The following is a 17,091-nucleotide window of genomic DNA, read 5'->3' on the forward strand; positions in this document are numbered from 1 at the left end:
AGGTCCTCTTTCTGGCCATGATTTGGGCATCTTCCCCTGTTTCCTACTGCAAGAGTTCAGCAGCTGGACATTTATTCAAGGGTGTGGGTTTTTGTTTGTTTGTTTTTCCCTTAAGTCTCGGTGAGTTAGAGGATTCAGGTCCTGGCTCAACCTGTGATTGACTCCCTGCCCTTGAGGGTCACTTAGCGTCTTGTATTTCAGTTCTCACACGTGTAAGTTTCGGCGGCACGCTGAGCCATGCTGTAGAAAAACACGCTTAGAATTCTTTTGGTTCACTATGTCTTGGGCCGCAGATTTTCTAACTAGAAGTTGCCACCCCCCCCGACAGTACTTATGAAGTACTTTAAGCTCCACGGATGGAAGGAACTGGATAAACACAAGATAGCAGCGTTATTAGGATGGTGGAAAGAGACAACTTTCCACAAGAACAGGCTTTTTGAAAAGCTCCTTTGAACGTTTTATGCAGATTAAATCACAGTGGTAGTAGTCAAAGCTAAGCCTAAACAAAACTCCAGTTCTAGGAGGGTTTTTTTTCTTCCCCAGGTAACTTTAACATACTCTCACAAGTTAGTGGCTTTTCGGAGTTTCTCCTTGGGATCGAGTGTGGAACTAACCTAAAATAGTTATATGATCATTTGGGTATCCTATGCAAGTGTATACCAAGAATATAAATTAAAACAAAGGTGACTTTTCTATATAAGGTAATAGGAATTAAGATAGCTCATTGGTAAGAGGTAATGATGGCAAATTAAAAAAGTGAATGGGAGATATACACAATTTTCCTTCAAAGGCAGTGTTTATAGGAATCCTTTTAGTATGTTAGTTTTTAAAGTAGACATACAGAAAAGCCTGTCAATCATAAGTGTACAGCTCAGTGAATTTTCACAAAATGTGCATACCCATGTATCCGGTCCCTAGATCAAGAAAGAGCATTATTTGCATCCCAGAAGTCCCATTTTGTGCTCCCTTTCCAGAGGTAACCACTTCTCGATTTCTAACATGATCTGAATTTACCTATTATTGATTTTATATAAATGGAATCAGACAGTATATAGTTCTGTGTGTCTCATGTTTGCTTAATACTGTGTTTGTGAAGTTTATACGACTTATGTAGCAGTAGTTTGTACTCACGCTGCATAGTAATGATCTAGTTTGGGCTATTACCAATAGGGCTTCTGTGAACATTTTTGTAAGTATTTTGGTGAAGATGTGTGCACATTTCTGTTGGATGTATATCTGCTAGTGAAATGGCTATATTATAGGATACGCAGATTGGTATTTCTGGTATACAGTACCAAAACGTTTTTCAAATTAGTTGTGTCACTTAACACTCTTGTTAGCAGTGTTTTAGAATTCTGGCTCCTCCAAAGACTTGCAACACTTACCCTTGTCTTTTTCATTTTAGCCATTCTGGTGGGTATATGGTGATAGCACATTGAGTTTTTCCCCTAATTTCCTGAATAACTAAGGATATTTAACACCTCTTCATCTGTTTATTAGCCATTTGGGTGGACTCTATAGCAGGGGTCACCATATTTTCTGTAAAGGGCCAGATAGTAAACATAGGCATTCCTTGCGTTGTAGGTTTTCGGTTGACAGTGCTGTGTGAAGGCGAGAGTGTCTGCGTTTTAGGCTTTGCAGGCCGTGTACAGTCTCTGTTGTGCAGTCCTCCCTCAGTGTCCAGGCATTGGTTCCAGGACCCCTGCGGATTCCAAAATCTGCGGATGCTCAAGTCCCATGTGTAAAATAGCATAATAATTGCATATAACCTACATGCATGCTCCCATATACTTTAGATCATCCTAGATTACTTATAATACCTAATACAATATAAATATTATGTAAATAGTTGTTATACTGTGTTTTTTAGGGAATAATGATGAGAAAAAAAGTCTGTACGTGTTCAGTACAGATGCGACTGTTGTAGGCCTTTCCACTGGGTGTTGGTTGAATCTGCCGAAAGGGAACCACAGATAACAGAGGGCCGACTGTATTTTCTTCCTTCCTTTCCTTCTTTCCTTCTTCCCTCCTCTCTCCTTCCTTTCTTTTGTTCGTTCTTTTTTCATAGTTTGCTAACCCCTGCTATCTTGAAAAATGACTGTTCAAAAATGACCATTCAATCTTTTGCCCATTGGTGGTGGTGAAGTCATTAACTGACATGGGCTATATGGAGAAGTATAAATACGTAGTGGTATTAAGTAGAGTGTGCTCTAGTGTTTTGGGTTTAAATTTCAAATCTCTAAACCCACTTTCTTTGCTTTTTATCAGTTTTACCTCAAGACTAGTTGGAGACCTGTTTGAGACTTCTCGGAACTGTCCTTCTTGTTCCTGCTTTCTCCCATCCCTTTAAAGCTGAGGAACAAGAGAGAGGTAAGAAGTGAGAAAAGAAAAGAGGGATGAGTATCCAGACAGTTCTGGATACTTTGAGTAAAAAAGTATAAAGAAGCATAAAATATTTTTTGCAATACTTTGAAATGGATATTGTCTTTTGAGCTGTTCCATCTTAGGATGGCTTGATTGAAATTTATATCTACCTGATAGAGTATACTCCTAATGTTGGAAATAAAGTTTGGGCTGTTGCTTCGGCCATGAACCTCAACTGTGGCACCCGTGCCCAGGATGTCAGTCCTCTCTTCCTTGTATGCCCCATTGGGCTCTCCGGTTCGTTTACTCTTACTTTGGGCCCTCTGCCTTTTGCTCAGTACCATCAAAAACTTTCCTTGAATATTTTTTCAGCCTATGTTAACATTTTTAGCTAAAACTTTCTTATTTTTAGGTGGTTTATAGAAGTGAATTTAGGTATATATTTAGATATATATTGCTAATGAGAGGCTTGGGGTATGGATAATTGAGTTTTTTTTCAGTCTTACTTGATTGTTATGCAAGATAAACCACTAGGCCCAACTTCCACCACCAACCCACTGCTCTCCCCAAGTCTTTCCTATATAGAAATTTCAGATACAGTTATGCATTTATATACGTGTATATATACATATATTTTGAGTAATACAAATACATTCCTACTTTGTAGTTCCCACACAAAACAATTGTACTCATATACAGTGTTTTCTCTGCTCTTCTTGAATCAAAGTTGGAGTCATTACAAATTATTAAGGCTGGTAAAGGGTATGTGCTGGTGGAGGGGATTCTCTGACAGGTGCCCCTCCCCCGCCCCCCTGCCTTGGCTCCTGATCTCATACAGTAGCCAATAGGGTATCTAGGTAGTACAAATGTCTAATGGTACCACCTCCTGACTGATGTTTCTGTATTAATAAGGATCTATCTGTCAGTCCGGTTGTCGTCATTAGCTTCCTACAGTACCTACTCCCCTGGACAGTGCCTGCATTGCATTGCTTTTGTTGAGGTCTGGAACTCTGTTTTGCAGGATTCCAGTGGCGACAAACATTGTCTTTTCTGTTGCAGTTTGTATTTTTAGATACTTCATTGAGGTTATATTTAATCGGATTTGCTTCGTTTAAGGTGGCTGTGTTTCTCTGCTATGATCTATGATCTGTTGCTTTTGTTCTTTACTTCCAGCACATGATCTTATCACTAATATGTTCAGATACCTGGGACTGGGGATGGGCTGAGGCTAGCTCACTTTCATACAAGCACCTGCCGCCTACAGAGATAACTGGAGGGTTGATGGGAGAAAAAGAGATAATGCACAACATTAATCAACTCCTGCTGCTGTTGTTAGCACTGCATTATTATTCTCTTTCTTTTGAGTTTGTTGGACTTTAAGACTACTATAAAGAGAGGATAGGGCTGTTTTAGGGCATTGACTGCAAAGGCAGTGCGCTATAGTGCGAAGAGCGCTGGGCGTAAGAGCAGAATGGTTGCAGCTCACTGCCTGTTTGTGTTAACCTTCCTGGGACTCGACTTTGTTTTGCAAAATGAGGCATTTTGACCAAGTATCTGTAATCTTTGGTAATCTTTTCCAAAAGATACAGTAGAGAAGGACAGAATTTAGAATTTAAATGACTCTAGAGGTCATTTAGGCTACCCTCTCAGTTTTTTCAGTGAAAACTGAGAATTTGAGATTGTATTTAGTCAGCTAGTTACTAGAATCCAGTTCTCCTGACTTTTATTCCGGTGACTTTCTGTTATGCTCTTTGTGATAGGAACCCTCTAAGGTAACCCTGGGATTCACACTCTTGTGTAATCCTTCCCCTTTGGGGAGACTAAACCTGGAGGCTGACTTCTAGTAGCACATGGCAGAAGTGGTGGGATGTCACTTCTGAGATTAAGTCACCAAAGACTACGGCTTCCTTTTTGCTGCCCTCTCTTGCTTGCTCCTTTGATAAAGCCAGCTGCTATGTTATGAGCTGACCTATAGAAAGACCCACCTGTCAAGGAATTGAGGGTGGCCCTTGGCCAACAGCCTGCAAAGAACTAAGGTCACAGTTCACTAACCCGCTAGGATCTGAATCCTGCCAACAACCACTGAGTGAAGTTGGAAGATCTGGTCCCAGGTAACCTGGAGATAACTGTAGTCCTGGCTGACACCTCGATTACAACCTCGGGGGAGCCCCTGAGCCAGAGGGCCTGGCTAAGCATCACCTGATTCCTAACCCTCAGAAACTGAGATAACAGACGTGTTGTTTTAAGCTGCTGAGTTTTGGGGTCACTTGTTGGGCAGCAATAGATGACTAATAAACTGCTCTTATTAATTTCAGAAAATTTTTAAGAAAAGAGGTAGTCCATTGTAGTTTTTGTGAACAGAACTTTGTTCTGTTTTTATCATCTTAAATATATTTGAGAATATGTTACTTTTACTTTTTGAAAAATAAAATAACCATTTATCTATAAATTCTGTATTTCTTTTGACTATAACTTAATCGCTAGGTATTTGTTTTCTCTCAAAACTGGCAACATAAAGAGATGATTACTTTGATGTTGAGTTTGGTTTGGGTTTCATTAAAATGGATGACCAATGGAACAAATTTACCATAGAACTGCTTTTGGCAGTTGGCATGAGTTTGGCATGGTATCAGGTATTGTCTGTATTGAAGGATTGAAGGCTTTTTTTGGTGAGGAAGATTGGCCCTGAGGTAACATCTGTTGTCAATCTTCCTCTTTTTTTTTTTTTTTTTTCCCTCCTCAAAGCCCTAGTACATAGTTGTAAGTCATTCTAGTTCTTGTATGTGGGATGCTGCCACAGCATAGACCAACTAGTGGTGCATAGGTCTGCGCCCAGGATCTGAAACAGTGAACCTGAGCTGCTGAAGCAGAGCTCATGAACCCAACCACTCGGCCACAAGGCCAGCCCCCCTGGAGGCATTTTTAATTAGATTTTATTCTGTTTGGGATGTATATAGCCTGGTAGTCCACTCTTTTTTATCCATAGATCTGCATTAGGGTGATTTGATTATATATAAATATTATTTTGAGAATTGCCTTTAGTATCCTTGGATTTATGGGTTTTGGAAGCTACTAGAATACAACAGGGATCATTTTACTAGAACCTTAATCCTGAATCTTGTTTTATTTTCTGTTGAAGCATACCACCTTCCCATCTTCATAGTTTTATTTTGAGGATTTTGCTGCTGTGGAACAAGTTTTGAAAAACTGTAAAAACAAATAAGTACGTAGATAAATGACATAGATCAGTTAACTTTTTAATAACTTTATTGTGAAATGTAACACACGTAAAGAAAAGTATATAACGTATATGTAAACAGTTTAATGGATGATAAAAAATTAACACCCATATAACTACCATCAAAATATTTTGAATTGAATAATCATTTGAAACCTGTAAGTACTTGCTTTGTATTTGGTTGTTTTTTTTAAAAAAAAATGTGTGAGTGTGAGTGTGTGCGATGTGAATTCTGCAGTTGATGGGTACAGTGTGTGTCTATGAGGTGAAGTTTGTTAATGCTGTTATTAAAATCTCTTTCCTTACTGATTTGCGTGTGTGTGTGTGTGTGTGTGTGCGCGTGTGTGTGTGCTTGATTGACCATTACTGACAGTTTACTGTGTGTTAAATCTCTCTCCGTAATTCTGGATTCTGTTTCTCCCTAGTAGAAGTCAATTTTTGATTTATTTTGAGGTCATATTATTAGAAGTGTATAATTTTACAGTTGGTCTGTCTTCCTATGAATTGAACCATTTTGCCCATTAAGAAGTGTCCCTTTTTATCTTTAGTAATGCTTTTTGTTTTAAAGTCTAGTCTGTTTTGGGGCTGGCCCCGTGGCCGAGTGGTTAAGTTCGCGCGCTCCGCTGCAGGCGGCCCAGTGTTTCGTCGGTTCGAATCCTGGGCGCGGACATGGCACTGCTCATCAGACCACGCTGAGGCAGCGTCCCACATGCCACAACTAGAGGAACCCACAACGAAGAATACACAACTATGTACCGGGGGGCTTTGGGGAGAAAAAGGAAAAAATAAAATCTTTAAAAAAAAAAAAAAAGTCTAGTCTGTTTTTTTAAACTTTCTATTTTGAAATAATTTTACTTACCAAAAAGTTGGAAAAATAGTACAGGGAGTTCCTGTAAAACCTTCACGTCTAATGTTAACACAACGCATGATCATAGTACAGTTATCAAAACTAAGAAATTAATGTTGTTGCAATACTGTTCACTAAGCTATACACTTTATCAGACATCACTGGTTTTTTCACTAATGTTCATTTTCTGTTCTGGGACCCAGTCCAGGTCTCAAGTTGTATTTAGTTAAGTTTCCTGAGTCTTCTGCAATCTGTGACCTCTTTCTGATTTCGGTATAGCTGTGTCAGTCTTCTTTTGGTTAATGTGTGCATCATAGAACTAGAGTTTTAAATTGGGACATCATTGTCTTTCAATTGGAGTGTTTGGTAATTGGATCATTTCATCCATTCCTATTTTGTATTATTTCACTTTTTATTTTGGAAATTGCATCTACTTTACCATTCTTATAGTGGTTACCGTAGAGGCTGCATGCGTCCTGGAATGTATCCTTTCAGACCTTTCTTTATGCATTTCCTTACATGTGTATATGTATCCAGACATATCCTTTTGGTTTGTTTGCTTTTTAATTTTTTTTTCCTCCTTCTTCTCCTCAAAGCCCTTCAGTACATAGTTGTATGTTGTGGTTGTGGTCCTTCTGGTTGTGCCATGTGGGATGCTGCCTCAGCATGCACCTGGGATCCAAACCCGCAAAACCCTGGGCTGCCAAAGCAGAACGTGTGAACTTAACCACTCGGCCATGGGGCTGGCCCCTAATTTTCTTAATATAACAGAAGTTATACTTTACAATTTTAAAACTACCCCTTCTAATTCAATTTTTTTTTTTTCCTTTTGGTGAGGAAAATTGGCCCTGAGCTAACATCCGTTGCCAATCTGCCTGTTTTTGCTTGAAGAAGATTGTCCCTGAGCTAACGTCTGTGCCAGTCTTCCTCTATTTTGTATGTGGGATGCTGCCATAGCATGGCTTGATGACTAGAGTGTAGGTCTGTGCCCAGGATCCGAACCTGCAAACCTTGGGCCACCAAAGCAGAGCAGGCATGCTTAATCACTAGCCCACCAGGGCAGTCCCTTAATATTTTATTCGTCTTCTGATGTCAATATATGTCTGCGTAGTGTTTAAAGTGTGTATGTACCATAGTTTGTTTAATTTTTTAATTACTAATTTAAATACTATAAACAGCACTGCAATTGATATTCCTGTTTGTGTATGTTTGCACCCTTTGCTGGAGCACAGATTTCTAGAAGTAGAATTGTGGAATCTGTTTGCACATTGAAAACTTTAACGCACATTGTGGGGCATTCTTGTTATTTTTTAATGGCATAATTTTTACAAAAACGATATGTGCTCGTTATAAACTCTTTCAGGCAACATAAATAAATAAAAAGATGACAGCAAAACATTATCCTAAATTCTCTAACCCCAACCATTAAAAACTGCGTGTCCAGCATTCTGTTTCTGTTCCTAAGAATGCTCAAGATTAAGGGGAAAAAAGCCTACACATAGGCACATGGTTGTGAAATTTCACAACACTAAGAATGAAGAAATATCCTGAAAGGTTTCGAGAGAGAAAACAGAAATAGGCTTCTTAAAAAGAGAAAAGAATTGAATATGCCAGCATCAGCATCAGTCTTCGTAACCAGCCATATTAGCTGCTGATTAGAACACAGCGTCACAATGATTTCAGTTTTGAAGGGTATTGAAAAGCATATCCAGTTTTCAACCCCAAAACTCAAGGCTGGTCAACAGTCAATGAAGTATATATATTATATAGCCAGTCCTGCTTACTTTTGATTAGTATTTGCATTATTTGTTCACTGTGCTCTATAATCCTAAATACAATATAAATAAATACGTAAATAATATATATAAATAAAATAAAATAGAGTTAGGAAAGGGTAATTTGTAGCATATTTTCATTTTGTGTTGACAGGGTTCAGAACACGCTACCCCATAGTATGGCGCCTTGGCATGATGAATATTTTAAACTGAAGGAATTTGAGAAACAGCAGGTGCAGGCTGGACCCTCTGACCTCCCCCTGCTCCCCTGGAGCGGGTCCTAAGAGCTTCATGTGAGAGGTGCCCTCCTTCTACTGAAAGGAGCATCCTCATCTCCAAAGATGGAAGGATGCTGCCAGAAGGCCCAGCCAGGGATCCAAAGAGGATGAAGTTTTTCCTTCCCTACAATGTGCATTTTGTTATTTATGTATTTATTTATTGTAAGTAATGTTTTGATTTTAGGAAGTAACGTCTTATCAAGTATGACCTCAGATCATGTAATTTTATGTTAAGGTACAAGGATATAAGTATTCATCATGTAATTAGAAAAATTTTTGGAATTTGAATGGTAATTTCTTATAGATCCTGTTTGCAGTTGGGTGTTGAAATGCTATTTTGCGTTAAGTCTCAACAATATACGTATAAACTGAAGAAAATTTAAACGTTTATATTCGTTCTTTTTAATAAAGTGTTTTCTGAAGTATGACAGACCTCATTTTTAAGCAGCATGTCTGGAAACTAATTAGTACTGTATTACTTTTGTTATCTTTTAAATTTAATGTGAATTGAAGCCATTTCCTTAATTTATGTCAAACAGCTTATTGCCAGCATGGGAGCTGCAGATAGTGTGTGATGTAGCTTATGCTGTCCCAAAGTAGAACATTTGATTCAGTGGCATGAGCTGGCACAGTGGGCAAGATTATTCTAATTCATTTGGGTAAGTGAACTGTAACTTAGGAGGTTCGTACACAAAAACTCACTGAGTTTCTTTGTGATTCTTTACTGGTAAGAAACTTGGGTTAGGATTTCAGCGGCTTAATTCCTATTGCCTTTATTTCATGCAGGTGATTAATTTTCAGCTTAGTTTAAATTAAAATCTACCTACACATCTTTAAAATGCCTATATTTTTGTTTGTTACCATTTTAGAATTAAAAGCTCATTTAAAATATTTCCTTAGATGATTAGTAGCTGGTTGGTTCTGGAAGCTCATGTTTGGTCTACATATAAATATACGTGAAAAATTAAAGAAAATGATTATCTTCACAAAGTCTTTTGGAATAGTTTTTCTTCTAAAATATATTCTTAATTTTACTAATTACTTTGAAAAACAAAAGATTGTATTATTTGCCTATCAGTGGATAAAAATTTAGACTTCTCTTCAACACTGCCACATTGATGTTAATGAGATTCTAAAAAGCTGCCAGACATGTTTCCTCTAGTGCTGTTCACCATGTGATCTTGCCATCCAGTGGAATATTAAACAACCGTTGAAGTGATTTGAATAAAAATGCATGTGATATAATATTGTGAAAAAATCAAATATGTGTAGACGTTGATTACACACATATAAATCTGGAAAACAGAAATGATGAAGGGAACGCACTAAGATTTTAAGAGTATTTTATATTTTGGTGGTTATGTGAGGGGTGATCTTTTTTGCTTCTTTCTACTTTTGTTTTAGTGTATTCCGGACTATTTTCTATAGGATATGGTCATTTGGTCAGAGCTTTGAATTTGTATCTAATATTTTTGTCTGTTGTCTGTGATTTCTACAAAATCAAGAATTCAGCATCATTTGTCCTTAATATTGGGTCACCTCTGACTTTTCCCAGTGATTATAGTTAGAGTGTAACCATTGTTTTTGTTCTAAGGAATATGATTTTTAAGCCCTTTGAAATCTTCTAAATGAGTTGTCAAAAGATTGAAAAGTAAGTATTTAGAAAAATGTTTCTTGTTGTTTTTCAGAAGTTTAAAAAATTGTCAGTTACTTTCTGAGATCCCCTGGCTGTGTCACCTCCCGGGCCTTCCCTTTCCCAGCTCTCACGGGGACTTCCCTTTCACTCCGTCCCTGTGCCTGTTGTGCCTTTCCCACTGAATTTAGACTGTTTCCAGTGTCTCCTCAGGGTCCAAGTGTTCTGAAGGTTCCAAGGCTTTGATGCTCCAGCGCCTTCCCTGAGACCTGACCAACACCTCTGCGCTCTCATGGCTTCCTGGGAGCGTCCCTGCTGCCTTAGGGATGCTCCTGGCGCTCAGAGAGCAAGCGCTTTGCTCCAGTTGTTTCCATCTCCTTCTTCTTGCGCAGTTTCTGAGGTCATGTGGATCTCATGCTTGTTGGTGTTGTGTTTTGGTACCTACTTTTGTGGTAGATGTTTTGTTTATGGGTTTGGTTTTGCTATCCTGGTCACTCGCTTTATCTGCATGGAGATATTTGGGGAGATTCAAAAATTATGCTACTTCTACTAGAGTCTTCTTGGAATCCTCCTGGCTTTTTGACAGAGTCAGTTATTCAATTTAAAGGCTTGTCCTTTTTGAAGGTATGCTCTGCTAAAATGTTCTTTATTTCAAGATCATAGAAGATAGTTGCTTCAATTTTTTTAAGTCCTTACTGTATAAAATGAAAACCTAGCAGCTATTTTTGTTTTGGAAATTTTATTTGTCTAATCTGAAATTTTAGTGACCATTAACCCCTTGATATCCCCCTGATATATGATTTGCCAGAGGCTACAGAGTTAATAACTGGAAGCACCTTGTCCAAATATTCACTTTATGATTCCACAGTAGTCAGCCTGAACTAGTTGTAGGGAGTACCTGAGTGAGAGGGAGCTCTGTTCAGAAGGTGTTTTACATTTCAGCTAACACATGGCTGTGCTGGGTTAGGACTCTCTTCTGGGTGGTATGAGAAATAACCCCTCCAGGGGCCGGCCCGGTGGCGCAGCGGTCAATTGCACACAGTCCGCTTCGGCGGTCCAAGGTTTGCCAGTTCAAATCCCGGGTGTGGACATGGCACAGCTTGGCACGCCATGCTGTGATAGGCATCCCACATTTAAAGTAGAGGAAGATGGTCATGGCTGTTAGCTCAGGGCCAGTCTTCCTCAGCAAAAAGAGGAGGATTGGCAGCAGATGTTAGCTCAGGGCTGATCTTCCTCAAAAAAAAAAAAAACAAACAGAAATAACCCCTCCAGCGGGAGTGGAGATAGGCCTCTTGTCAGGCTTCTGATCATCGAGACTTCAGTTTCTTTCCAGTTGGTTCATGACTGTCATCCGTCTTCTATTGTAAATTTGTTCCATAAGAGAAGCTGAAAATGTCTCTGAACATAGTAGGTGGTGTGAGAGCTGGAAACTCACGAGGCGTGTGTCTTAGTCTCCTGTTGCTGCTGTAATCGCTGTAACTGATCACTACAAATTTAGTGACGTCACACAAGTTCAGGATCTTACAGTTCTGCAGGTCAGAAATCTGAAATGGGTCCCCCTGGACCAAAGTGGAGATGTGAGTAGGGCTGTGTTCCTCTGTCGAGTCTAAGGGAGGCTCTGTTTTCTTGCCTTTTAATGTTGCCAGAAGGTGCCCACCATTCAAATCTGATGGTGAATTTCTCCAAGGACGTGACCAGTTTACACTTTATAGTCTCTTCATGTGTTCAGTTCTCTGAATTTATTCAATGTAGTTAATTTCGTTTTCAGGTGTATTTATATGTAGACCAGTTTTGTTAAGTTTACTGTGAAATTAATTAAAAGGGCGGAAGCATAAGCTCTGGCAACGTCTGTTTCTCCACTAGATGGAGCTATATGCCAGTGTTATTGCTCCGTAGCATACCAGGGCATGTGTCTGGTGAGATAATCCTAAAGTTAAATTAAGTAACCCAGATACTAATACAGTTAAATAAGTGGCTTATTGGTTATATAACCACATGTAAAATCTAATTTTATTCCTTATGTATAAAAATATGTCCCAGTCACCTGTGAGGAATGTCTATAGTTGGTTTCTTTCATAGGGTTGCTAAGTTTCTGTTGGTCTATCCTTCTACTTTGTCAGTACCCTATGGCCAAAAATGTAAAAAGATTTTCTATATATAGTTGAGATTATCTTAAATGACTTCCACTTAATGATTTGCCAGAATAACTAAAGTTGTGCATTCCCTTTGGTGTAAATAGAATGACTGATACCTGTGGTATGCATAATGCTCAGGCTAGTGGATTGATCCCTTGTAGATGCTTCTGCACCTCCTAGTTCAGTTGATTTATATACTTACCAAGCGTCACTTGTGTTTGTCCCAAAACCTCTTTATTTTAGTTGTATCAGTGATCATAATTAATTTAAATTAAATTTAAAGAAGCTAATGGAAATATTACAAAAAGTGTTTTTCCCATGAAAACTAAGGTGAATTTTTTGGATCACTCAGTCAGGGTGAATTGCTAAAAAAGTTACTGTCAAATTAGGTGAGTGAGAAAGCTGTGAAAATAACTAGATTTTGCACTTTTTTATGGAGCAGGAAGTGCTTAGAATTCCATAAGTTCTGTACAAAAAATGTTTTTATTTTACGGTGTGATTGCAAATGTGCCAGTTTCACATTTTGGTTCTTATCACTGAGAAATAACTCTCCAAGAAATTTTACTTGAAAGTGGTAAATGTCCTGGGTGAAACATTTTAAAGTTAGAGAATTTACTTAAGTTCTTAGTAGTTTTAAAATTCGTTTCTCTCTTAGTGTTACTGTCTTGCTATAGCTTTATGTGCTTAACTGATTATTATTTAGAGAACATCTAAATAAAATAAAAAAGGTATTTACATAGAAGAAAATAAAACTGTTCTACTTTATCAAAGGCTCCAGATATACAGTTTAGCAAATCACAGAGCTTTTTTAGTCTTGATTTTGAGTAAATGTAATAATTTTGATTTTTATATTATTCCAGATTTTTTGATTTGTTGCTGAATTGTTTTTAGCCAAAAGATTTGGAATTTGATCCCTAGGTTCTCTGGTCTCTTCATGTTTAACTAGCAGGACAGGCAGTTTTGGTTCAGTAGTGAGTTCTCTAACAGGAGTTTCTCCTTCCCCACCGTAGTCCTAGGAGAGCAACTTCATTACTTAAAAAAAAAAAAAAAAAAAAAAAAAAAAAAGTGAGATTTCTTTTTCTACTTTTATGAAAACAGCACTGCAGTAGGAGGCAGAAGGTCTAGGTTTTAGTCCTAAAATCTAGAACCCAGAACAATAAGTACTTGCTGAATAAATTAATGAATGAATAGCTTTGCTACTTAGTAGTTGTGAGATTATAACCTGGTAAATTAACCTCTCTTAGAGTCTTATCTATAAAATGAGCTTTTATTAATTCAAAACACATTTCTTGAGTGTTACCAGTCAAGCACAACAATGAGAAATATGAGCCACCGGCCTTCAGAGTGCTTAACTGGCAGGAACAGATAAGTAAATAGTTAATACGCACTGTGACAAGCGCTCCGATGGCCGTGTGTTCACATAGAGACAGCGGGCAGCCCCTCTAAACCTGTAAACATTGGTCAAGCATTTCTTAGTGGGGGTAGGGAGACACTGATTTTATGATCCTAAAATTATTATACAGAAACATTAAATGACTAATTTTCTTTCCACTAGTTGAAGGAAAAAAACATTTCTGAAAAAGATTTTGCAAAACATTTTTCAGTTTTCTGTAGTTCTTTTTTTCACTTCTGAACTATATTTATGAGTTCCTTGTGAAGCATATTTATGAGTTTCAAAATTAGATAATACTGTAAGTCATCAGAAAAGGGCCATGGATTGTTTTCTGAATTTTAACTGCAACTACATGTGTAGTAGATATTTTTGAGGAATGTTTAAAAATTTCCAATTAAATAGAAAGTAACGTATGGAAGCCTTGGTTAACTGGCCCCTGTCCTTCTAATTTATTCCACTGCTGTTTCAGTGACCCTCATAGATGCCTTTACCCACCCACTCTGCCCCTGAATCCTGATTGACTTGCCTGCGTTCAGTTTAAACAGAACTGACACTTTATAATTTTGAATTTTCCAGTCCGTGGCCATGGTAAATATCGTCATTTCTTTAGGTTTTCTTTTATGTCTCTTAATAAAGTTGTATTATTTTCTCCCCAGGGGGTTTTACAGTGTTGTAATGGCAAAGATCTTAAGTGTACATGTTGAAAGAAGTGTGAATAGGCAAGATTCTTGATTCGTTCCAGTATCAAGGGAACAGTTTTTAATGTTTCACCATTCTTAGAGGATTTTGCTTATCAGATTATTGTATTTTTAGAATGCTAAGAATTTTTATTTATTTATTTACTTTTTTATTTGGTTGAGGCAGGCTCAATCTTAGCTAACATCTGTTGCCAATCTTCCTCTTTTTTTTTTGCCGCACAGAGATTAGCCCTGAGGTAACACCTGTGCCAGTCTTCCTCTATTTTGTGTGTGGGTTGCCACCACAGCATGGCTTGATGAGTGGTGTAGGGCCCTGCCCAGGATCTGAACCCATGAACTGGCCACCAGACGTAACCACTATGCCATGGGGCTGGCCCTTAAAATTTTTTTTAAAGACGTACATATTAAATTTTATCAGATACTTCATCTTTATCTATAGATTTTTGCATATCCTTTGATTTTTCTTTAACGTTAGTATTAATATTTTAAAAATATTGACTAAATCCATAAAGGGATAAGCGCAGCTTAGACACAGTACATTATTACTTTTCCTATATTGCGGATTTCTGTTTGGTAATATTTTTGTTTATGATTTTTATATCTGTGTTCGTTAATGAGATACAGCTCTTTTGTTTCTTATACTATTCTTCTGTGGATTTGGTATCCAAACTTTTCCTATCCTCATAAAGATTTTGCTGTTATCTTCTATTCTTTGGACATTTTTAAGTAAGATTGGAATAATTCCAAATAAATTTGAAATAATAATAATTTTTGGGATATGCCACTTCCCAGGAATAGTTTCCATTCCTGATTAATTTCTTTGAAAGTTATAGGATTACTCAAGCTTTCTGTATCTACTAAGTCAATCTTGGTAAGTTATTTTTCTCTTGAAATTTGTCTATCGCATCTAAATTTTCAAATATATTGCCATTAACATGTTAATAATCTCTTATTATTCTTGATATTGTTTATCTGTGTATTCTCTCTTCTCTTCTTGTTTAGTTTTACAGAGTTTGTCGGCTTTTTAGTCTATTCAAACAACCAACTTTTGGCTTTATTGATCTTCTCAGTGGTATATTTATTTCCTATTTAATTAGTTTATGCTCTTCATTTTTTTCTGCTGATCTCTTTGGGCTTATTTTGCTTTGGTTCTGATTTCTTTTGGTGGATGCTTAGCTCAGTAATTTTCAGTCTCCTTTCCTAATATATATATTTAAGGATATAAATTTACCTCAGTAGCGTTTTCGCTTCATCTCACAAGTTTTGCTCTGTGGAATTTGTTATTGTAGAGTTCAAAGTATTTTCTAAGTGTCATTATGATTTTTTTCATTGACTTATTTCTTAATTTCTAAACATATGGGAACTTTATTAATTTCTCAAAATATGGGAATTTAATTTCTGAGCATAGAATTTTCCTTTTTTTAAATCAGTTTTTAACTTCACATTGTGGTTAGAGAAGATGCTCTCAAGTTTTGATTTATTTATTTATTTATTTTTATTGTAACATTGGTTTATAAAATTATATAAATTTCAGATATACATCATATTTCAATTTCTGAGTAGATTACATCATGTTCACCATGCAAAGACTAATCACAATCCACCACCACGCACATGTACCTCATTATCCCTTTCATCCTCCTCCCTCCCCCCTTCCCCTGTGGTAACCACCAATCCAGTCTGTCTCTGTGTGTGTGTTTGTCATTGTTTTTATCTTCTACTTATGAGTGAGTGCATACAGTATTTGACTCTCTCCTTCTTACTTATTTTGCTTAGCTTAATACCCTCAAGATCTATCCATGTTGTCACCAATGGCCAGATTTTATCCTTTTTTATGGCTGAGAAGTGTTCCATTGTGCATATATACCACGTCTTCTTTATCCATTCATCCCTTGATGGGGACCTTGGTTCCTTACAATTCTTGACTATTGTGGATAATGCTGCACTGAACGTAGGGGTGCATATAACTTTACACATTTGTATTTTCATGTTCTTTGGATAAATACCCAGCAGTGGGATAGCTGGATCGTATAGTAGTTCTATTCTTAATTTTTTGAGGAATCTCTGTACTGTTTGCCAGAGTGGCTGCACTTGTTTGCACTCTCACCAGCACTCTATGAGAGTTCCCTTCTCTCCACATCCTCTCCAACACTTGTTATTTCCTGTCTTGTTAATTATAGCCATTCTGATGGGAGTGATGTGATTCTCCATGTAGTTTTGATTTGCATTTCTCTGATAATTAGTGATGTTGGACATCTTTTCATGTGTCTGTTGCCCATCTGTATTTGTTCTTTAAAGAAATGTGTGTTTAGATCTTTTGCCCATTTTTTAATTGGGTTGTTAGGTCTTTTTGTTGTTAAGATGCATGAATTCTTTATATATTTTAGATATTAACCCCTTATCAGATATATAGTTTCCAGATATGTTCTCGTAGCTGCTGGGTTGTCTTTTTGTCTTGTTGATGGTTTCTTTTGCTGTGCAGAAGCTTTTTAGTTTGATGTAGTCCCATTTGTTTATTTTACCTGTTGTTTCTCTTCCCAGGTCAGACATGGTACTTGAAAATGTGCTGCTGAGACTGATGTCGAAGAGTGTACTGCCTATGTTTTCTTGTAGATGTTCATGGTTTCAGGTCTTACATTCAAGTCTTTAATCCATTTTGAGTGAATTTTTGTGTATGGTGTAAGATAATTGTCTATTTCATTCTTTTGCAGGTGGCTGTCCAGTTTTCCC

The 17,091-nt window shown here is 37.4% G+C and overlaps 1 protein-coding gene across 27 annotated transcripts in view; it reads left to right on the top strand.

The window, feature by feature from the left end:
• Positions 1 to 17,091, top strand: part of MIPOL1 (mirror-image polydactyly 1) — a 302,394-nt gene that overhangs the window by 505 nt on the left and 284,798 nt on the right. For all 27 annotated transcript variants that reach the window (XM_023624241.2, XM_070274371.1, XM_070274338.1 and 24 more), the window contains exon 2: positions 2,269 to 2,370. The gene's annotated coding sequence lies outside the window, so the exon portion shown is untranslated. The remainder of the gene's footprint in view (positions 1 to 2,268; positions 2,371 to 17,091) is intronic.

The sequence above is a fragment of the Equus caballus genome, chromosome 1 (genome assembly GCF_041296265.1).
Source record: "Equus caballus isolate H_3958 breed thoroughbred chromosome 1, TB-T2T, whole genome shotgun sequence".
NCBI lineage: Eukaryota > Metazoa > Chordata > Mammalia > Perissodactyla > Equidae > Equus > Equus caballus.